The following is a 24,324-nucleotide window of genomic DNA, read 5'->3' on the forward strand; positions in this document are numbered from 1 at the left end:
TGTTTGCATGGTATATTGAGCTGTTGTATGATGTGTCATCATGAACCAATTCATAAATACCATTCGAAGGCGAAGCCTTGAAATAGAACACATTATCTAAAGAAACATGGATATCATCATTAATAAAATTAAGATTAAAACCACATTGTTTCAAATGATGTTTCGAGATAAATCAGGTGCATACAAAACATTTTTCAAAATAAGCTCCAAACTACTTGGAAGCTTCAAAATAAAGTCTCCTTGAGCTACTACGTGCACCTTAGCTCCATTTCCAATGAAGAGACTTAATGTTCCCGCTTCTTGCTTACTTCTTTTGAACCCCTGCATAGAATTGCAAATGTGAGTTCCACATCCTGTGTCTAATACCCATGTATTAGAAGAAGTAATACTAAGCTCAATGTATACCATATATACATTACCCGAGGTTTACCCTGCATCCCTCTTTTCTTTTAACTCCTTATGGTAGATCGAGCAGTTGCGTTTCCAGTGACCCATCTCACCGCAACCAAAGAACGGATCTTCCTTAGGGTTAGCTTTACCAGCAACCTTTTGTTTTTTGTTCTTGTTGGTTGGGGTAACCAAATTTCCCTTTCCCTTGCCCTTGCCTTGGTAGGCGGGTCCTTTCCTCTTAGCCGCCTTCGGCTTAGAAGTGTTATTGTTTTTGGACCCGCCTTCATTGATCATAAACACGGGTGAAGCCCTTTTACCCATGCTTGCTTCGGCCGTCTTAAGCATGGCATGTAATTCGCCAATGCTCTTATCCCATCCATTCATGTTGTAATTCATTACAAATGTGTCAAACCTCTTTGACAAAGAATTAAGGATAAGGTCAGTGGCTAATTCATTAGACACGTTGCAGTTTAGACGGTTTGCTCGATCAATTAGGCTTTTCATCTTAAGGACATAAGATGAAATAGATTAGGAGTCGTCCATCCGACATGCATGAAGCGCTCGAACCGTTTCGAAGCGCTCGACACGAGCTTGTTGAAGGAACATCTCCTTCAATTGTGTGATCATGTCATATGCACTATGATGCTCGAAATCCTTTTGGAGTTCTGGTATCATAGTCCCAAGCATGAGGCAAGAAACTTGCACCGAATCGGTGCAATATTTCTCCCAATAAGTCATGCCTTCCGTATCATCCTCGTCCGGTTGATAGGGAATGGGGTCTTCCAACACATACGCCCTATCCTCTAGTTTGAGGACAATTCTTAGATTGCGAAACCAATCCATGAAGTTCGTATGGTTGAGTTTTTCCTTTTCGAGGATTGACCTCAACGATAGGTTGTTAAAGTTGATTGGTGCGTTTGGAATGTTGTTGTTATTGGCGGCCATCTACAAAATTTAACAAAGTTATTTAAGTATCAATTTTAATGTAACAATCAATACCCTTTAAATCCAATTGATATTTATTAAATTTTAGAATCCAACGGTAAACCAAATTTCGGTTAGGTGACATTTATCCCGTCATTTGATTTAGCTAGGTAGTCATTTATATGACAATTGCAATCCCTTTGCAACTTCTAAGGTATGGGATCATGCAATCCTTTGGCATGGCATATTTATCCCATCAACGCCTATTTGTTCCTCATGCTTCGGTGACCCTAAGTTCATGATTCCCAAATCAAGTCATCCTACTTGTGTAAACGTGTAAATTTAACATACAAGTGGTTAGGTGACCTTTATCCCACAAGTGTGCGAAATTCACCTTAATCATATTAGTTTGTTCATAACGGTTAGGTGACCTTTATCCCATTATGAGTTCTCTAATATTTTTAAGTGTCACACAAAAGGATGGCGTTTAACTTGTTTTCCTTGTTAATAAGGGATTTTAAGTTTTCATTATTTCTAGTTGAAGAAAACAATTATGCCCTACACCAACATGCATTTAGTGTAAGGTACATTTGAAATCCATTTTCATGTCATGTAATAAAGCCAATTTTATTACTTTGGAATAAACCATTTTATTATGTTTTAATAACCAATTATAATATCCATTTACCCATTTTTAATTTAACCAATTAAATTATAGTTTATCCTTTGCATGTTGTTAATAATTCCTAATTTAACCAATTAAATTTTAGTTTTGTTTGTTGTTAACTTGTGTGATTAACTTGTAGCATACAAACATACAATCCACAATCATACAATAAACAACCAAGCATGCAAAACAATATGTTCACAATCAAGCCAATTTAGTAGACATTTGTTTAGCCGAAAATAAATGCCACCGGTTAAGGGGTTATAACACAAAGTATGAGATTTTAAATCTCCCACTTAATCTTGCATCCAAATGCTTCTTCTTGTGTTCTTCAAGTATTCATCATCTTCATCATTTTTTACAAAATATATCCTAATACATTTTTCTCTAAAAAATGAAATTACAACCTAATCTATTTTACATACCAAATATAAAATAAATTACATAACCAAAATAATATTATTACAAACCAAATGAATGAATTAATATTACATACCAAATGAATAATAAATAAACAACCAAACATGCAACCATTCAAATACAATGTCAAGGCTTGAATGTGAACTTTAACATACAACAAAATTGACCAAATGGCAAGTTCCAAACCCATTTGGAACCTCCTTAAATTCGGCCAAACCAACGAACCCACCCAAACATATAATTTTTTGCATTTTACTTTCATGTATGTACATAAAATGCAAAATATATAGTGAGTTTAATAACCATCTCGAAGCATATTTCAACAACTTCGGCTCTAGATACCATTGTTAGGATTTAACAAGTTCATAATATACTTGAAACCATTTAAGATTAAGATAGCGGAAGCATGTAAATTACCATTTTAGAAATTGTTTATCTTTAACCATTTAAAGTTAAATCTCAATTAGGATCAAGTTGTGAAACATACTTACAAACTACAAGAAAGTAAAGAGATTATACCTACTCCAAGCTAGGTAATTTGATGATGAAGATGATGATGAATGGAGCTCCAAAAGATGAAGCCTCAAGTTGTAATACCCCAAGATTTTAACCTCAACACCCTTGCCTTTAGTTAGGATTTGATTGACACTTGAAATGAGCTTGCAAAATAAATTTCGAACTCCCCTTTTGGCACCCAACAGTCCACGGCTTTTGCAGCAGAAAATGGGATAGAATTGCAGTTTTTTTTTATGTGTTTTTGTTTATTTGCATGTGTCTTGGTTTCTCAAAGAGTCAAGGTCCATATACACATGTACATGGGAAGTGTTGACCACTAAATGGAGCCTTGGAGACAAGAACTTGCACTCCCAATATGTTCCTCCAATTATTTTAAGATTAGTTTTTATAAAATCTAATTTTGTAAAACCCTTCCTTTTTTTTTATAAACTTCCATGCATTTTATTAGTTATGTACATTTATATTTATAAAACCAATTATATAAAATGTAACATAACTAAATTTAATTATTTAACCCATAAATAATTAAACACTTATTATATAAATTATTCCATAATTTACATACACATCAAATGACATTATTCAGAAAACCATTTTTCTTAAATTTCAAGTGTCGTGTAATTTAATCGATGATCAAATCGTTAAGATCAAATATGAATAAGGTGTCGGTAGGCTTGTTATTGGGTATGACCCGACTTGGATCAAAACATATTAGCCACATTAATTTAATATGTCGCTCGGGCATATGAAATACCTTCAGTAGCAACCCGACAAAATCGTCATTGACGGCGCCGTCTACTTAGGTCCCGTTACATGGTCATAAGTCTTTAAAACAATGTTTGACCAAAATATGTCGCATTCATTTCAATTATAAAGATGTTTCAAAGTTTACAAAGTAGGTTCGGCGACCAAACATGTTACAACGTTTTAAATACAACTGAAACCTATGCGACACAAATCAAGTTAAGTCAAAAGACGCCCCACGTATGCAAGTATACTCAACATCCAAGCAAGTATCAAAAGTAATGAGCGGAAGCATGTATCACAAAACGTTCAAGGACCTGAGAAAAACATAGAAATCTGTCAACGAAAACGTTGGTGAAATCATAGGTTTAAGTAAGTAAGTACAAATGAACCACAAGATTTATATCATTGAAATAATAGTAAACCATTCTAAAATTTGTTATCACGAGCACCCAATTATCAAGGCTTAACTTTCCATCCATAGAACCCATCACAATAGTGTTAGAACATACAGTGTTACTCGAAAATATATTTCATCTGAATAATGGTAGCGAACCGTCCGAATGAGGGTTTGTCAAACCCATATGGCCATATAACATAAGTTCTCGCTTACACCCGGCAAGTGTAACTAATGATAATCGAATTGAGGATTTTTGTTCAAACTCGTATGTAGAATGTTTGTTTTTCTGTACTTGTGTTCACTTAGTAGAAAGAAACGTTCATGTTTTCTCATCCCAAATGTGAGTTCAAAAGAGTAAAAGTGGGACTATGATCTCACCTTGAGCGCAAGCGTATAAAAGTACTTCGCAAGTAAACGTGTTCAAGAACGAATGCTAGTCTTGACCTAAACAAATAGGTTTGTATCAATATCGGTAAACACGGTCGATCAAAGTGTTCAATTAGTCCTATGGCTCATTACGACTCGATTACTATAGCATGAGAGTCAAGTTGTCACATTTCATGCAAGATACTAGTATAAAAGCATGTTAGAACGATTGCACAAACATTTGGTTAAGTTTGATTAAAAGTCAACTTGGGTCGGGTCAAAGTCAACGAAAAAGTCAACACGTTCGGGTCGGGTCTCGAACTATTTTTCTGAGGTTTTTAATCATATATGAGCATGTTAGAACAAGTTACATGTGAATCGGAGGTGCGTAGCATAGCAAACATTTTTTGTAAAATGGCAAACCAAAATAGTCCCTGGCAGTGCATCTGGACGGCGTCCAGATTTGCTGGACGGCGTCCAGATTTGAAGGCCTGGATGGCATCCAAGAATCTGGACGGCGTCTAGCAGTATGCAGGCCCTGTTTTGCTGCAACAAACAAATGCACGAACCAAACTTCAACCATTCACAATTTATGATTCGCAAACCATCAAAACATGTAACTTATATCATCGGAAAGGTATTTTGACGAGGAAAACGACTAAACACATTTCATCAATCACTTTGACACTTACAACAACTAAAATCACATTGAATACTCAACATTTATTACATTCAAGTTCATAAATGCGGTTTGGTGATTCGGGAACTTACTACCTACATACAATACGCCGTTTCGTAGGTAATTAAGCATACATTCTAACTAAACACTTACCAACAACCATTCATGGCATTAAATGTATCAAATGTTCACATTTAGTTCTATCAAACCCTAACCAACATCACCAAAATCAATAACCAAGTTTATGAAGTTTTCTAAAACAACCTACACATCAAATTGATGCTAGTGATATTAGTAACACAATTAAAACATGAACTTTTAACATCTAACAACTTTTAAGCAACTAAATCTCAAGAACAACACACCAAAATTCAAGTTCATGCTAGTTACTTCAAAACAACAAGATCGAGCATACAAATCATATATTCATGTTAGACTTGAGCCATAGACACTAATTAACACTTTTATAAGTTAAAAACATCAAGAACACAAAATCTAGTGATTTTAGAAAGTTACCCAAATGTAAATAAATCGGTATGGAATCGAAGAGGAAGTTGCAAGGATTCCAAATATGTAATTTGTTTTGTAAAACACTTGCCAAATCGGATTTGGATGATGATTCTTTGGATTTGAGTTTGAGAGAAAATGTTGAAGTAGTAAAGGAGAAAGAGATGAATGAATGGATGAGAGTGAAGGGTTGACCACTTTGACCTAGTCACCACTTTAGCCTCTTGGCAAGTTTAGTCCCTCAAGTTTGAATCAGGTGCGTAAATTACCTAAACGAGATAATTTAAAACGTGTATTAACGGAAGATGTTATAATCATATAACGGACTTTAAATAAATAAACGAAAAGTGAACGGAAAAAGGCGGGATGTTACATTACCTACTCCTTAAAAGAAATTTCGTCCCGAAATTTAAGTAGGCATAGTAGTCGTTGTTTCTTCCTCGAGACCTTGCGTTTCCGAATCCACGAATAAATGAGGGTATTTCTTTTGCATTTGATCTTGCCTTTCCCAAGTAAACTCGGGTCCACTTTTAGCATTCTAACGGACCTTGACAATTCGAATTCGGCTTTGTTTTAACGTTTTGACGGAGATGTCCACAATTTCAACCGGTTCCTCCACGAAATGAAGTTTGTCATCAATGGTAAGCTCCTCGAGAGGGATGACGATATCGGGTTCGGCAAGGCACTTTTTCAAGTTGGATACATGGAAAGTAGGATGAACGGAGCTCAATTGAGGCGGAAGATCTAAACGATAAGCAACGGTTCCAACACGCTCCAAGATTTAGAAAGGACCAATATACCGCGGATTTAGCTTCCCGCGTTTCCCGAAACGGATTACACTTTTCCAAGGCGCGACTTTTAATATTACGCGGTTACCGAATTGAAATTCGAGGTCGTTGCATCTTTTGTCGGTATAGCTCTTTTGATGACTTCGGGCCGTCCTAAGTCTATCTCGGATTTGAACGATCTTCTCGGTTGTTTCATGAATGAGTTCGGGTCCGGTGATTTGTGTGTCGCCTACTTCGGCCCAACAAAGAGGTGAATGACATTTTCGGCCATATAATGCTTCGAATGGTGCGGCATTAATACTCGCGTGATAACTATTATTGTAGGAGAATTATGCGAGAGGCAAGTGTTTATCCCAAGCTTTTCCAAAGTCGATAACACAAAATCGTAGCATTTCTTCTAAAGTTTGAATTGTGCGTTTGATTTGTCCGTCGATTTGTGGATGATATGCGGTGCTCATGTCTAAACGCGTTCCCAACAATTCTTGTAAAGTACGCCAAAATCTAGAAACAAAACGGCCATCTCGGTCGGAAATAATCGATAAGGGCATACCGTGACGGGCTATGATCTCCTTAATGTAAAGTTGTGCAAGTTTTTCCATGTTGCCGGTTTCCTTCATAGCTAGGAAGTGTGCGAATTTGGTGAGTCGGTCAACAATGACCCAAATAGTATCGTAACCGCCCAACGTCTTTGGTAGTTTGGTGATAAAATCCATCGTTATCCTTTCCCACTTCCATTGCGGGATTTCGGGTTGTTGAAGTAGTCCAGACTGTCTTTGATGTTCGGCTTTGACTTTGGAGCAAGTTAGGCATTTTTCAACATAAGTAGCGACGTCCCTTTTAATATCCGGCCACTAATATTGTTCCTTGAGGTCGTGGTACATCTTATTGGTACCGGGGTGAATCGAATACCTTGACTTATGGGCTTCATCTAAAATAAGGCTTCGTAGGTCCCCATAACTAGGTACCCAAATTCTTCCGGTGAAGTATCGGAGTCCGGTTTCTTTAACTTCTAATCGAGAGGTGAGGACGTTCAAGTGTTCAAGAGAGATGTTTTCATCCTTGAGAGCCTCGTCTTAGGCTACACGAATTTGACTATTGAGATTGGTGTGAATGGTGATGTTTAAAGCTCGGACTCGAAGAGGCACCGTTCTTTCTTTTTGACTTAAGGCATCGGCTACTACGTTTGCCTTCCTGGGATGGTAACGAAGCTCACAATCATAATTGTTTAAAGTTTCAATCCACCGTTGTTGTCTCATGTTCAGTTGTTTTTGATCGAAGATGTGTTGGAGGCTTTTGTGATCGGTGAAGATGGTACTTTTGGTTCCATAAAGATAGTGTCTCCACATTTTAAGTGGAAAGACAACGGCTCCGAGTCCGAGATCATGTGTCGTGTAGTTCCATTCATAAATTTTCAATTGTCGAGAGGCATAAGCAATGACTTTCTTTCGTTGCATCAATACACACCCAAAACCATGTTTCGAGGCATCGCAATATACAACAAAATCATCATTGCCTTCGGGAAGTGACAAGATAAGAGCGGTGGTTAGCTTTGTCTTAAAGATTTGAAATGCGGATTCTTGTTCAGTTGCCCAAATGAATTTCTTTCCCTTGTGGGTTAACGTAGTTAGAGGACGAGCAACCAAAGAGAAATCCTTGATGAATCTACGATAGTACCCGGGGAGACCCAAGAATTGACGAATGTGAGTAGGAGTAGTAGGAGTCTCCCATTTACTAATGGCTTCGATTTTTTGCGGGATCGACTTTAATACCTTGATCGCTTACAACGTGACCAAGAAATTGAACTTCCTTCAACCAAAATTCACACTTGGAGAATTTGGCATAGAGTCGTTCTTGTCTCAAGAGTTCAAGCACAAGTCGGAGATGTTGTTCGTATTCTTATTCGCTTTTAGAATAGACCAAAATGTCATCGATGAATACAATAACGAATTTGTCGAGATACAGTTTGCACACGCGGTTCATAAGATCTATGAACACCACCGGTGCGTTAGTGAGACCAAATGGCATTACAAGAAATTCATAACTACCATAACGAGTCCGGAAAGCGGTTTTGGAGACATCTTCCCCCTTAACCCTTAATTGATGATAACCCGAGCGGAGATCGATTTTCGAATATACACGAGATCCTTGTAGTTGATTAAAGAGGTCATCGATGCGAGGAAGAGGATATTGGTTCTTAACCGTCAATTTATTTAGTTCACGATAATCGATGCACATTCGTAGGGATCCATCTTTCTTTTTAACAAACAAAATCAGAGCGCCCCATGGTGAATGGCTAGGTTGGATGAAACCACGGTCAAGTAGTTCTTGGATTTGACTTTGCAATTCTTGCATTTCGGATGGAGCAAGTCTATACGGCGCACGTGCTACGGGTGCGGCTCCCGGAATAAGATCGATTTGGAATTCAACCGGTCGATGAGGTGGAAGACCCGGCAATTCGTCGGGAAATACATCGGAAAAGTCACTAACAATTGGCACATCATCGATACGCTTCTCATCAGACTCGACTTTCTTAACATGGGCAAGGATCGCAAAACAACCCTTACGGAGTAGTTTTCTAACTTTAAGGCACGAAACAAGGTTGAGTCCGGAGCAACTCTTATCGCCATAAACAATCAAGGGTTCACCATTCTCGATAGAAATTCGGATTGCGTTAATATCACAAAGGATGTGAAATTTCGTTTTGGCTAACCAATTCATACCGATTATTACATCGAAGCTTCCTAGTTCCATGGGTATCAAGTCAATTTCAAACTCATTACCCAAAATGTTTAACGTACACCCCCGGTAATATGTGTCGGCACTCAATAGTTTCCCGTTAGCCACTTCAATGGTATAAGTGGTATCTAGTGGAAGTGGTGGAGTGCTAAAAGAATGAGTCAAAGTCTTGGATACAAAACTCTTATCGGCAGCCGAATCGAATAAGCAAGAAAAATAAGAATTGTTGAGAAGAAACGTACCCGTGACTAGTTCATTGTCATCTCGGGCTTCCTCGGTGTTAATGTTGAAAGCTCGACCGCGCGTATTGGGGTTATCTTTCTTCTTTGGGCATGCATTTCTATAATGACCCGTTTGCCCACATTCGTAACAAGTGACCATCTTTGGTGCATTGGGCCCCTTTCGAGCAACGGGGGTGGCACTTTTACATTCGTTGGCCTTATGACCAATTCCTTGGCAACGATGGCAAATTAGCTTGCCACATTCACCAAAGTGATGCTTGTTGCATTTGTTACAAAGTGGTAGGTTTCCGGCATAACCCTTCTTACCGTCGGAGGTGAAAGGCTTCTTGGCAAAGTTGTTGTTGCTTGATTGAGGGGCTTCCCATTTTCTTTTGTTGTTACCCGACTTATCCTCAGCTTTAGGTGCCGACACTACAATTTCGTCCACCGTTTCTATCAATTTGCGGGCCATGTTCAAAGCTTCTTGATGATTTGTGGGTTTGGATGACATTACTCCGTGTTTGATGCTCTTTGGAAGACCATCCATGTAAAGTTCAACCCTTAAGGATTCGGGGTTCACAAGGTTTGGGCACATCAAGGCTAGTTCAGAAAATCGTTGATTATAGGCCTTGAGATCGTTTTCGACCGCTTTTAAAGTTATTAGCTCTTGTTCGAGCCTTCGGGTTTCTTCGCGAGGGAAATATTCGACGATCATCTTTTCCCTTAAGTCGGCCCAAGTGAGGGCGTGAGCTTCATCGGTACCCACCGATTGTACATACGTGTTCCACCATGTGAGGGCGACACCGGCGAAAGTGTGAGTGGAATATTTGACCTTATCTTGGTCCCGACAACCACTTATGCTAAAAATGGCCTCCGTTTGTTCGAACCATCGAGTGAGATTAACCGGTCCCTCGGTCCCATCAAAAGTATAAGGTTTGCACCCCATGAAGGCTTTGTAGGAGCATCCTTCATTTGAATTACCGGCCCCATTGTTGTTGTTGTTGTGGTTGTTGTTATTGTTGTTGTTGTTGGATGAGTGACCGGCCATGGCCGCATCCGCGGCGGTGGCTATCATTCGTTGTAGAGCTTGTTCGGGTGTTTCATGGCGTGGTACACGGCGAGGAGGCATTGTTCCTTCAAAACACAAGAATACCGTTGATCAGTATTTTCAATAATACTAATCATGATATGGAATAAGGATAGAGAGAAAATTTTCCTTAACTCGCCTTAAATTCTTTATGTCATAATATCATAACGTTCATATGAGTCACCGTAATATAATCCCAGAAATTATATTACCCTAATTCATATGTGCATTCGACATTATTTCACTAAGTCAAGGTGGCATGTCAATCAAATTAAACAGCGTGAGATTAAGATGAAATAAGAGCAGATATGAGTAGAAACGTTCGAGTATAAATGTACAAGTAGTCAAGTAATTCCTACTTCAAGTCTATATGCCGGTTGTAGTCTAGACTCACTAGTGTACCCTATGACTCGGGGTTGACACCAATGAACTCTAAATCCCTACAACCTGGCTCTGATACCATCTGTAGCGACCCGACAAAATCGTCATTGACGGCGCCGTCTACTTAGGTCCCGGTACATGGTCATAAGTCTTTAAAACAACGTTTGACCAAAATATGTCGCATTCATTTCAATTATAAAGATGTTTCAAAGTTTACAAAGTAGGTTTGACGTCCAAACATGTTACAACGTTTTAAATACAACTGAAACCTATGCGACACAAATCAAGTTAAGTCAAAAGACGCTCCACGTATGCAAGTATACTCGACATCCAAGCAAGTATCAAAAGTAATGAGCGGAAGCATGTATCACAAAACGTTCAAGGACCTGAGAAAAACATAGAAATCTGTCAACGAAAACATTGGTGAAATCATAGGTTTAAGTAAGTACAAATGAACCACAAGATTTATATCATTGAAATAATAGTAAACCATTCTAAAATTTGTTATCACGAGCACCCAATTATCAAAGCTTAACTTTCCATCCATAGAATCCCATCACAATAGTGTTAGAACATACACTGTTTCTCGAAAATATATTTCATCCGAATAATGGTAGCGAACCGTCCGAATGAGGGTTTGTCAAACCCATATGGCCATATAACATAAGTTCTCGCTTACACCCGGCAAGTGTAACTAATGATAATCGAATTGAGGATTTTTTGTTCAAACTCGTATGTAGAATGTTTGTTTTCCTGTACTTGTGTTCACTTAGTAGAAAGAAACGTTTATATTTTCTCATCCCAAATGTGAGTTCAAAAGAGTAAAAGTGGGACTATGATCTCACCTTGAGTGCAAGCGTATAAAAGTACTTCGTAAGTAAACGTGTGCATGAACGAATGCTAGTCTTGACCTAAACAAATAGGTTTGTATCAATATCGGTAAACACGGTTGGTCAAAGTGTTCAATTAGTCCTATAGCTCGTTAGGACTCGATTACTATAGCATGAGAGTCAAGTTGTCACATTTCATGCTAGATACAAGTATAAAAGCATGTTAGAACGATTGCACAAACATTTGGTTAAGTTTGATTAAAAGTCAACTTGGGTCGGGTCAAAGTTAACGAAAAAGTCAACACGTTCGGGTTGGGTCTCGAACTATTTTTCTGAGGTTTTTAATCATATATGAGCATGTTAGAACAAGTTACATGTGAATCGGAGGTGCGTAGCATAGCAAACATTTTTCGTAAAATGGCAAACCAAAACAGTCCCTGGCAGTGCATCTGGACGGCGTCCAGATTTGAAGGCCTGGACGGCGTCCAAGAATCTGGACGACATCCAGATCAGTATGCAGGCCCTGTTTTGCTGTAACAAACAAATACACGAACCAAACTTCAACCATTCACAATTTATGATTCGCAAACCATCAAAACATGTAACTTATATCATCGGAAAGGTATTTTGACGAGGAAAACGACTAAACACATTTCATCAATCACTTTGACAATTACAACAACTAAAATCACATTGAATGCTCAACATTTATTACATTCAAGTTCATAAATGCGGTTTGGTGATTCGGGAACTTACTACCTACATACAATACGCCGTTTCGTAGGTAATTAAGCATACATTCTAACTAAACACTTACCAACAACTATTCATGGCATTCAATGCATCAAATGTTCACATTTAGTTCTATCAAACCCTAACCAACATCACCAAAATCAATAACCAAGTTTATAAAGTTTTCTAAAACAACCTACACATCAAATTGAAGCTAGTGATATTAGTAACACAATTAAAACATGAAATTTTAACATCTAACAACTTTTAAGCAACTAAATCTCAAGAACAACACACCAAAATTCAAGTTCATGCTAGTTACTTCAAAACAACAAGATCGAGCATACAAATCATATATTCATGTTAGACTTGAGCCATAGACACTAATTAACACTTTTATAAGTTAAAAACATCAAGAATACAAAATCTAGTGATTTTAGAAAGTTACCCAAATGTAAATAAATCGGTATGGAATCGAATAGGAAGTTGCAAGGATTCCAAATATGTAATTTGTTTTGTAAAACACTTGCCAAATCGGATTTGGATGATGATTCTTTGGATTTGAGTTTGAGAGAAAATGTTGAAGTAGTAAAGGAGAAAGAGATGAATGAATGGATGAGAGTGAAGGGTTGACCACTTTGACCTAGTCACTACTTTGGCATCTTGGCAAGTTTAGTCCCTCAAGTTTGAATCGGGTGCGTGAATTACCTAAACGAGATAATTTAAAACGTGTATTAACGAAAGATGTTATAATCATATAACGGACTTTAAATAAATAAACGGAAAGTGAACGAAAAAAGGCGGGATGTTACATTAGTGTTGCTGGAAGGTGTAGAAGACATGACGGTTTATTGTGATGCTTCTTTAAATGTGATCGGTTGTGTTCTAATGCAACGAGGTAAAGTCATCGCATATGCCTCTCGACAATTGAAGGAACATGAAACGATATATCCGACTCATGATCTTGAGTTGGTGGCGGTGGTTCATGCGTTAAAATTTGGCACCATTACTTGTACTGTGTCAAATGTACGATTTATTCGGATCATAAGAGTTTGAAACATGCTTTTGATCAACGAGATTTGAATTATCGTCAACGTAGATGGATGGATGTGGTGAAAGACTATGATTGTGAAATACTTTATCATCCGAGTAGGATTGTTACGCATGATTATTACTAACGATTTTCTTGTGAATCTTGGTGAGATACAAATTGAAGCTTTTGTTAACAACAAACATGAGGAACGAATCGTGGGCCAAACGGAGTCTATTACCTTAGGTCCGCATGGTTTGTTATCTTTTCAAGGAAGGGTGTGGGTGCCCAGGATGGGAGATTTCCGACGAGTGCTACTTGATGAAGCACATAAGTCAAAGTATTCCATTCATCCGGGTGCGACAAAAATGTATCTTGATTTGAAGAAAGAGTATTGGTGGCCGGGCATGAAACGTGATGTTGTAAAGTATATTGAACAATGTATCACGTGTTTGCAAGTTAAGGCCAAGCACCAAAAGCCGTATGGTAAGTTACAACTGTTAGAAGTCCTGAAATGGAAATGGGAGCACATTACCATGGATTTCATTACAAAGTTACCAAAGACGGCGAGAACCCAATTTGATACAATTTGGGTGATAGTTGATCGGTTGACGAAAAGTGCCTTGTTTCTTCCCATTCGGGAAACGATATCGTCGGAGACTTTGGCTTTATCAAGGAGGTGATATCGAGGCATGGGGTTCCTATATCTATTATTTTGGATCGAGACACTCGTTTCACATGTCGGTTTTGGAATAAGTTTCATGAAGATATGGGTACACAATTGAGAATGAGCATGGCGTACCATCCTCAAACGGACGGTCAAACCGAACGTACGAATTAAACATTGGAGGATATGTTACGGGTGTGCATTATTGATTTCGGTGGTAGTTGGGATGAGCACTTACCATTGGTGGAATTCTCGTATAATAATAGTTATCATACTAGTATCGGGATGCCACCATATGAGATGCTTTATGGGCGGAGATGTCGAACTCCGATTTGTTGGGGTGAAGTGGGTCAAAAAGAAATCGGGAGTACCGATTTGGTTTTAGAGACGAATAGCAAGATTGAGATGATTCGGACTCATTTGAAAGCGGCTCAAGATAGACAAAAGTCGTATGCCGACAAACGTAGGCGATTAATTGAGTTCCAAGAGGGTGACATGGTGGTGCTTAAGGTTTTGCCATGAAAGGGTATTATTCGTTTTCTAAAACGGGGAAAGCTAGCTCCTCGGTTTATTGGGCCAGTTAAGATTTTGGCTCGTGTTGGCGAAGTTACTTATCGTTTGGAATTACCCGAAGAGCTTGCGGGGATCCATAATACATTTCATGTTTCCCATCTCCGTAAGTGTCTTGCGGATGATTCTTCATGGATGCCATTAGACGAAATTGAGTTAAACAATAAGTTAGAGTATGTTGAGGAGCCGATTGCAATACTCGACGAAAAGGTGAAAAGGTTGAGGAATAAAGAGGTGAGAACTTATATGGTTCAATGGCGTCGTAGTAAAGGTTCCGAGTTTACTTGGGAGCCCGAAGAGTTTGTGTTGGTGTATCTTCCCTCTTGTCATGCAGCTTGGATTGCGAAGACGCAATCCGGTTCAAGTGGGGGAGAGTTGTAAGATCCTGACTTTCCTGTTGATCGGGAAGCCGTCCAAAATGGTGGGACGCCGTCCCAGTGTGAAGAGCTGGACGCCGTCCAGTAATTTGGACGCCGTCCAGATGTACTGGCGGGCCTGCTGTCTTGTTTTTAGATATTTTAAAGGGGTATCTTGGTAAATTCACCTGGGGAACAACTTTAAGGCTCCAAGGGTCAGTTGGTGGGTGCTTTTACTTCACTTTTATCTACTTTATCCTCTTCCAATTCAAGTTTACGTCATATGTATTTAGTTTATTGGGACGCCGTCCCAAAAGTCTGGATGCCGTCTGGCCTTCAGATCTTGACGCCGTCCAGATGTATTGAAACAGAAAAAAAATTTTGGGTCGTATTTTGGGCGTATCAAGGTTCGGATCGTTACACATTTGCTTTGCATGGGTGGCGGTACATGGTGATGCTAGCATGTTGGATGGCATGGTGGAATGAGGTTAAATGTTGTAAGAAGGTACACAAGCATGCTTAGAGATTTTTTCTTAATATTAAATGGGTTTTGTTTTATGTTACATGGGCTAACTAACCCATTAATTTGTGCACTAAAATGAGTCTATTAAGTTGAGTAGGTTGGGCCTTTAATAAGCTAAGTCCAATAAGGTGTTAAGCCAACTAATACTAACTAGTGTGCATTAGTAAACATTAAGCGTAATTAAGAAACCATTAAGCCAAGTAATTGTCAATAATAAATAACAATTATGATTAAGTAGTCATAACGCTCCAATTATGACAAAAGTTTAACGTGTACCAAGTACATAGCTCATTTTAAACGATAAGTGACACTAACAGTCATAAATGCATTCGAGTATCAAGTTAAGTAACTAAGTACTTAATAAAACGTTGTAAGGATACGAAAGTAATTAACATGAATAAATATCCCAGAATATAATCTAACTCAGTACGCACAAATACGCACTTTTGTGAAAGTATAAAATATAATTATAAGTCGAAAAAGTCGGGTCGTTACAATGTGCAGTGAGATATCTCATGTATTCACGTTTGTATAATTCGATGACACATATACAAAAGTTGTCTGGACATAATTTTGATGATTGCTAACTCACCTGTAAATACTCGATGACCATATCCGTGGCGGTTCCATACGCCAATTGACGTAGAGCCGAAGTACATTTTTGTAAAGCAGTAAAAGTCTTCCGACCTATAGCATCATAACGTTCTGTAAAATAACTAAAATGTTCAGGAATATTATTACTAGAAAAATTAGATATACCTTGCGTTATACGGAGGAATAATTGACATCGCATACTAAAATGCCTTTTAAATTTCTTGGGCGGATACTTTTGCGTCTCACAAAATAATCATTCCACAATCATTGTGCGGCATCCTCACGATCTCTCAAAATGTAACCTCGAACTCTTAGAATATGCGACGCAGACACGATATCGTACTCTTCATCTATTTCTTGAATAAGTTGAATAGTACACACATCCTCCGAATCAGAATCAAGTAAATACGATGCCATAATTATATAAATATTAAGATTAAAATCTATAAAATAGGATAGAAAACGAATGTTTATGATATGTAGAAATGAGAAGTGATAAGGAGTTTAAATTAGATAAAATTATTAAGTTTGAAAAAAGAAACGGTCAAAACGGCTATAAAGCCATTTTTAAACAGTTATAATGCTTGAACAAATCAGATTGCGTCAAGTATCCTTAACACTTTTTTCCATCAATTCGTCGACTGACGCCCCAAAATTGTCACCTCTGACGCCCCGTTAACAGCGTTTATAGGGCGTTAAAATTCGCCAAATTCTTTGACGGAATCCTCCTTACGTCGCATTAAACGTGATCTAATGTTAAACATCAATCGATTAAAAAACTAGAAGTTCAAGTCATAACAATTATAAACACAAGATCCCAAAGTTGAAGTCATTACTTTAAAATTAAATCAACTGAAATTACATGTTGGGTATGTTTTGGTTAGGAGCTTTTATAATATTTTAGCTTCTAACTTTTATGAAAAAACTTTTATCTAATAACAAATTTAATTTAGTTAAAAGAGCTTAAAAGTTTGAGCTTTTAAGCCTGAGAAAAAAAAGCTATAAGTTAAAAGCTCATAGAATTAACGTTTATGAAAAAAACTCTCGACTTTTTGTCATTTACTATTTATTTTAATTGTTACAACTAAGTTACTCTTTTAAACACGTAGTTACATATAAAAAGCTAACGGTCAACGTCTATTAGTTATCAAATAACTATTACAAGCTATCATCTAGTTTTGTCTAGTACCATGCAATAATTTAAATTTTAAATTTTAAAGTAGTGACTTTTAATAAAGTTTAAGTCAAAATATACATTCGAAAAGAGAATTTTTTAAAGATACGATAACAATCGTGAATTACCAATTACACAACACTTTGATAAAAAGATGAAATGATGTGACTTGAATACATTTAGGCATAATCCATTGATGTGACCCAATGCATTATGCATTACGCGTTAAATGGTACTGTAGTCATTTTTGAAGACTTAACTTTATTTTAGATTTACAAAATCTAACTAAGGTATTCTTATATTATCTTGGTTTAGGAATTAGGATGTACTCAAGATGTTCGAAACATGTCATTTTTATAAAGGTATTATCTGAAACATTATACATTTCATTAGTTTTTATTTCGATGTTCATTCTTTTTTTAGTTTTCTAAATAGAGAAAACGTTGACTATAGTTGTCAAGTTATCTTTAGTTTTGCAATTGGAACACAAATATATTTAATCTAGTATATTTAGTGAGTTAAACAAGGGTGCAAGTTTTCCGCAATAAAAAAACAATTTTTTTAGGTTACATATGATAAATGAAGATGGCACCACATTAGAGTTAGGACCACATTCCAATCTTAACTCTAGATTCTGGGTCCGAGGAAATCCGACTCCGTAATTCAATTACGTGTGCTTTTTTCCGTCGTGGCCTACTACTACCCACCCAAAAAGATAGTACTATTTATGAATAAATTTGTTTTTCTATATACATAAATAAATAAATAAATAAATAAATAAATAAATCTACTACCAAGTATTTCACGTTTGATAGGGGGTATTTTTATGTGTAAAGATTTTTTTTTTTTTTTTTTTTTTTTTTGGTTCTACTCAATTTTTATTATTGTTAAAGAGTATTATTATTATTATTATTTTTATTATTTTATTATTATTATTATTATTATTATTATTATTATTATTATTATTATTATTATTATTATTATTTTTATTATTTTATTATTATTATTATTATTATTATTATTATTATTATTATTATTATTATTATTATTATTATTATTATTATTATTATTATTATTATTATTATTATTATTATTTAACAATATACTAATTTGCGTAATTACCCGCTACAGTATAACAGTAAAGTGTGATTGCCCGCTACAGTATAACAGTACCTCACCTTGCTGTGCTTTTTTTTTCTAACTAATCCAGACTCTTCCTCTCCATCCTATCCAGCCTCTTCTCTAACATCACCGTCGCCACCATCTTCGCCGCCGTCAACACCAACGCCACCCTCGCCGGCATTTACACCGGCGCAACCTAAACACCATTGCCCTGTTCATCGCTTTATTCACTCTAAATACAGAGTACTTACTAATCTTTTTCTCTACTTCACCAATTTTCTCCACCGCTACCATTTGTTTCATACTTCATTACAAAAATTTGTAGATGTTTGCTGCACCAGATTCGTTAAGGTATGTTTTTTTCCTTCTCATCTTCGGCCAAATTGGAATAGTGAGCGAAAGTTGTCATTTTTCAAAATCAACTTGAGATTCAATCATACTTTGCGAGATTAATGGAAAACTTACTATTTTCGCGATTCTTGACAATCGAGCATCATTGTCGGCATAAATTAGGGTTTTGGGCATCGCTTTGATTTTGATCATTAGATTTGTGCGAAAAAATTAGGTATTCGGTCGATTAGTTAGGGTTTGAGGCAATCCAACTAAAATTGTTATCATCGTTATTGTAGCCATCGAAGAATTTTACATACGTTTGCTTATTGTAAGTGTATCGAAATTTTAAATTTTTTGCTTTCTGTTGCAAATGATTTTGATTTTTTTTTATGAGCTTACAACAATTGTTAAAGCCTACATATAACAACTGTAAGTGTTCTCGATTTTTTTTTTATTTTTATTTTTTTGGTTTTCATCACAATTAGACAATATTTGATTGCTTTTGTTTGTTGTTTACCCATGATTATAGACGATTGGAACCACGGTTTAGAGTTATAATTGTTTGATTGTTTAGGGTGCATTGCTCTAATAAAGAAGGAAGAAGTTAATAGTGTGTTTTTTATACTTCAGTAACTTTGAAGTTTAACTGTCAGGGAGCATTAAGTGGATTTACAAGGTTTTTATTCTTTGATCGTATCGCATCTCTGGTGGCTATTCGATGTTGCGGTTGCTCATGAAAAAGGAAGAATTGGGTTTTGCATTTAACATCCGCTAAACATTAAGCCAGGTAACATGAATCATTAATGAAAATAATTTATCTTGCTACACTTTAGTTTAATGAGTTTAGGTCTAATTTTGCCATCTGTTTAATAAGTTTTAGGTCTAAAAACTACATTCAATTTATGTTGAAGGTTGTTTCAATTTGTTGTATGGTTATTACCTAAATGTATTCCAATAGTATTATTAATGAGTTGTCTACCATGTTTGTGTTGTTAAAATGATATGTGTATTTTTTTGCAGGACTATGTATTTGGTGCAACCATGTCAAAAATGCGAATATACGTTGGAAAGCACCTTAAATGTGAGGTTGTGATAACGAATTCTCATAAATTGAGCCTTGCAAATGGAAAATAACTGGATCATATCTTGGCGTGGCAACATACGAGTTTGGTGATAAAATTTATTTTTTGCAACCATGTATGTTCATACTGCCTTGCCTCGATTTAATTTATATAAATATAATACTAGACATAGTGTAACCGTATCGATCGTCCTTGATTGTAATTTGACATATTTCAGCTGCAAAAATACGTTAGGAAGCATGTTAGGTACGAGGCTGTGATGCACATTCTGTTGGTTGGAAATATATGTATTTAGCCTCAAAGCTACTTTTGATTTCTAAATTTGGGAGACTATATTGGAAACTTTTTGTAAAATCGAAGGAATTAAGATTACGTTCATCCAGTCCGTACGTTAACAGAAATCGCAAATCAGTAGTAAAAGTGTAAGTTGCTCTTTCTCTTGGCTGCATTTTTGACACAACCCTTAACACTAAATGCCTAAACATTTGTTGTTTTTCTCTGTTTGCAACAAGTAGGGAATGCTACTTTCAAACACAGTTCATTCCGACCGACACTGTTAAGGCGTTGCAACTACTTGATGGTTGAAAAGGTTAGTTTTTTGTTTAGTACATGCTTACGAAACTCAGGTTTTGTCGATTCTTGACAAAAAGACCTGCTGAAATGGCGTATTGTTATGGTGTTTGTAAATCTCAATCTTAGATGTCTCTTTAGGACCCTCATGAAAACAGTACAAATGTTATCCGTGAATTGTCTCCACAGATTCATGATTTTAGCCATGATGGTGATGATAATACGAGCATAAATATTGGTTGATGTGATAAAGGAAGCGGAAATTTTCGTTGATTATTTGTTGGATTTGATATAGAGAGATTAGATAACTTCGTGTTTTATAAATAGTATAATAATTTAAGTAATTTTATGCTTTTTTGATAAATGGTGTAATGACTAACTTATATTTGATTATTTGATCTGTTGTGTTGCTGAGTCTCTAAAACCTAAAAGTATGAACACATGACATGTACTCCACTACCGCGTTTACTTGGATCATTAGCTTTTTATATTATTATATAAATGCTCATTAAATAATTTCACACAGTTTATGCTAATGATGCTTTTTGTAGCACTATGCAGAGGACTTTACGAGATTACGTATGGAGATGACTATTGCTCGCAAAATGCGCGGCAATGCGCGCACCCCTCTACTAGTTCTATACTATTTACAGTAATTATAAGAGATAATAATTGTGTTACCTTATATACGGAGTATAAATTTTCTTGATCATTAAAATTAAAATTGTTTGTTGTAATTTATCTCTATTGTAATTTGTACTATAAAATATTAATGCATATCACATTCCACAAGTGCATGTGATGAATTATCTAAACCTCTCACATGATATGAGACTGAAATTACGGTCTGTATCTTCCCCTTCTTTTTTTAATCGACCAGTTTTCCTCATCATGACAATTTCTTTTTCTTCATCAACTAATCTTACTGATGGCACCCTCCCCCTTAATACAATTCTACACATTATCACAATCAAACTCTCTTCCACAAACTAACTTCTTTTGGAGACATCAATTGCTTCTGCTGTTATCGTATCAAAAATTGTCGGTTTACATCGAAGGAACCATTCCAGAACTTTCACCTACTGTTTTAATTGATAATGTTTCTTCGTCAAATCCAGCGCATGCTACTTGGAAGGATGGAGATCAACGTGCCTTGATTATCATTCAAGCCTCATTGTCAGAAGAGTATATTTGTGATCCTAAGGCTGACGACTCTGCATGTTGTTTGGAGTGCCCTTGAAAATTTTTATAGTCATGATTTTGTGTTGAGGATGCACACCTTGCGTGACACCCTTCGACAGCTCACAAAAGGTAGCGATTCTGTCTCAGATTATGGTCAATACTTTAAGCAAATATGTGATCAACTTGCTGCAATCTGACACCTAGTCGACGACATTGACAAAAATCATTGGTTTCTTCGGGGCCTGGGCAGTTCTTTTGAAATGTTTTCGACTACACAAAGTGCTATTAAACCACGTCCTTCGTTTTGTGATTTGAATTCTCAGGCAGAAAGTCACGAGTTGTTCCTAGCCTCGGTTGAAAGCATTCCACTTCCTCCAGCTTTTACTTGCAATTATTTAACTGGTCGTGGTCGTGGTCGACGACCACCACACTGTCAACTCTGTCGTCAAGATGGTCACTACGCGAGTCAATGTCCTGATCTCGCCATAAATGCTTCACGCTCTCCATCCATTGATGTGAATGTAGCACAAGCCTTGCATGCTAATTGCCATGTTACAAATAATTCACCAGACTGGTATGTTGATTCTAGTGCCTCGTCTCATATCACATCGTCTACATCTAATTTAGATGCCCCAATGCCCTATTCAGGTAATTAAAGAGTCATTGTGGGTAATGGTTGATCGTTACATATTAATCATATGGGCACGTCTTCTCTTTCAAAAGATCTAAATTTTCTTGATGTTCTTGGGGTTCCATGCATCACTAAGAATTTATTATCTATTAGTAAACTAACGTCTAATAATCCCGTTGACATTTTGCTTTCTGATAAATTGTTTACAGTCCAGAATTGGATCACAAAGGAGATTCTAGCAACGAGTAGACGTCACGAGGATCCTTATGTGCTTGAACGGGGTCAAAAGGCTTTTCATATCCACTTTGCATTCAATAAAGTCTCGTGCATCATTCGAGTTATGGGATAATAGGCTAGGGCATTTTCTTTTGATGTTATTAGTTATTTGAATAAAGTAGGGCGGCTTTTGGTTACTTCAATATTACCGAAGCCATACCTTTGCATTTCTTGGCAACTTGCAAAAGGTAAACGTTTTCCTTTTAGTAATAATGATAAATGATCTTTATGTGTTTTAGATCTTGTTCATTGTGATTTTTGTGGGCCGGCCCCTGCTTTGTCTAATAACGGGTATCGGTATTATGCAATCTTTGCTGACGATTAATAGTGGTTGGGGAAGCGTTTGTATTTATTGATGCAATAGAGTAAATAAAGTAAAACGTAACAAACACAGAGATTTATATTGGTTGGGGAGGATGTTAACTAATCCTCTTTAATCCACTCCTCAACACACCATGTCGAAAGTTTAGTGCTTAGGGAAGCGTTTGTGTTTGTTAATGCAATAGAGTAAATAAAGTAAAACGTAACAAACACAAGGACTTATATTGGTTGGGGAGGATGTTAACTAATCCTCCTTAATCAACTCCTCGACACACCATGTCGAAATTTTAGCTTCACTGAGCTCTTTCTCCAATTCCGGTAGAGAATCCATTTACAACACTTGCTTTTCAACAAGCCACACCAACAATATTTCGTTCTATTGAAACATTAAGGCTTAGTTAAATGACACACATCTCCAATGAGATATATATTGTTCCCACCAAAACAACAATCAATTTTCTTATTCCCGTTAAGAAAATTAGTCATCTAAGTAAGATGGTGTTCTTGTCACAAGAACAAAGCTTCTCACTTGATCACCCCAAGCTAGAAACTCGTACCCTTTAACTTCCAACTTGATCACCCCAAGTTAGAAGAAGACTCACTATATCGCATATAACTATTACAAGTGATTTCTTATGCTACTCCTTTGTACACATCACAAAGAAGAAGCTTACAATGTTATCTAGCTTATGATTAATATCTAGATACTTAGTTTACATTAACTATATCTTGGGTACAAGATAGAGTGGCCCTCTAGCTAATCACATGTCTTCAAATCTAAATAAAGATCAATATGATTGTTGCTGTATATTGAATGAAGATCTTGAGGGAGAGTCCTTGTCTTAAAGATTTTAACGTGTCTTCCTTTTGTATATGAAGAAAGAAGCTTGACAGACGAACAACGGTCGGGTCATAGCTTGACTACGGCAGCGACCGTTGGCAAAAATCCAAATAAAGTTACCGTTTTAGCAACGATTATTTTCTTCAGGTTGGTTGGACTCTTGCTGAATATTTGTCACCTACAAAAAGCTGTACAAAATCATAGACAAAAGCTATAGGCTTAAAGGGTCTGAATTACATTCAACTTAGCTTTATGAAAGGGACTTGTCAAACACTTTGGGCAAGTATTAATTTCTTGGCATTCCACCATGGGCAAGCATCGATTGTAATTCAAACATGGTCAATATGTAGCCATTCGGTTCTAGGTTGACAAAGTATCTTTTTCTTTAATCATAAACTTGAAATCTCAACCGAACGGTTATTTTATTTGAAGTGTTGATCATAAGCCTAAGTACATACTTAATCTTATATTCCTAATAACATTAATGGTACAAGTCATTCACGCCTAATGTATAGAAGTTCGAGCATAAGTGTAAATGACTACGGGTTAGGAATAAAAGATTTATTACTTAAACCAACATTGATTCGTTGTTCAAGTAATTTTGTAGGTAACAAGTATTGATCTTAAGTGTAAGGCAAATAACATGCATTTGATAACTTAGACA

At 36.6% G+C, this 24,324-nt stretch overlaps 1 long non-coding RNA gene across 1 annotated transcript; it reads left to right on the forward strand.

Moving 5' to 3' along the window:
* The first annotated feature begins 19,781 nt into the window (after nucleotides 1-19,781).
* LOC139871418 (uncharacterized) lies at nucleotides 19,782-21,001 on the forward strand. Its single transcript, XR_011766653.1, has 4 exons — nucleotides 19,782-19,954; nucleotides 20,057-20,261; nucleotides 20,355-20,428; nucleotides 20,971-21,001. It is a non-coding gene; the product is annotated as an uncharacterized lncRNA (long non-coding RNA).
* The last annotated feature ends 3,323 nt before the right edge of the window (nucleotides 21,002-24,324 follow it).

Source organism: Rutidosis leptorrhynchoides, chromosome 1 (genome assembly GCF_046630445.1).
Source record: "Rutidosis leptorrhynchoides isolate AG116_Rl617_1_P2 chromosome 1, CSIRO_AGI_Rlap_v1, whole genome shotgun sequence".
Lineage (NCBI taxonomy): Eukaryota > Viridiplantae > Streptophyta > Magnoliopsida > Asterales > Asteraceae > Rutidosis > Rutidosis leptorrhynchoides.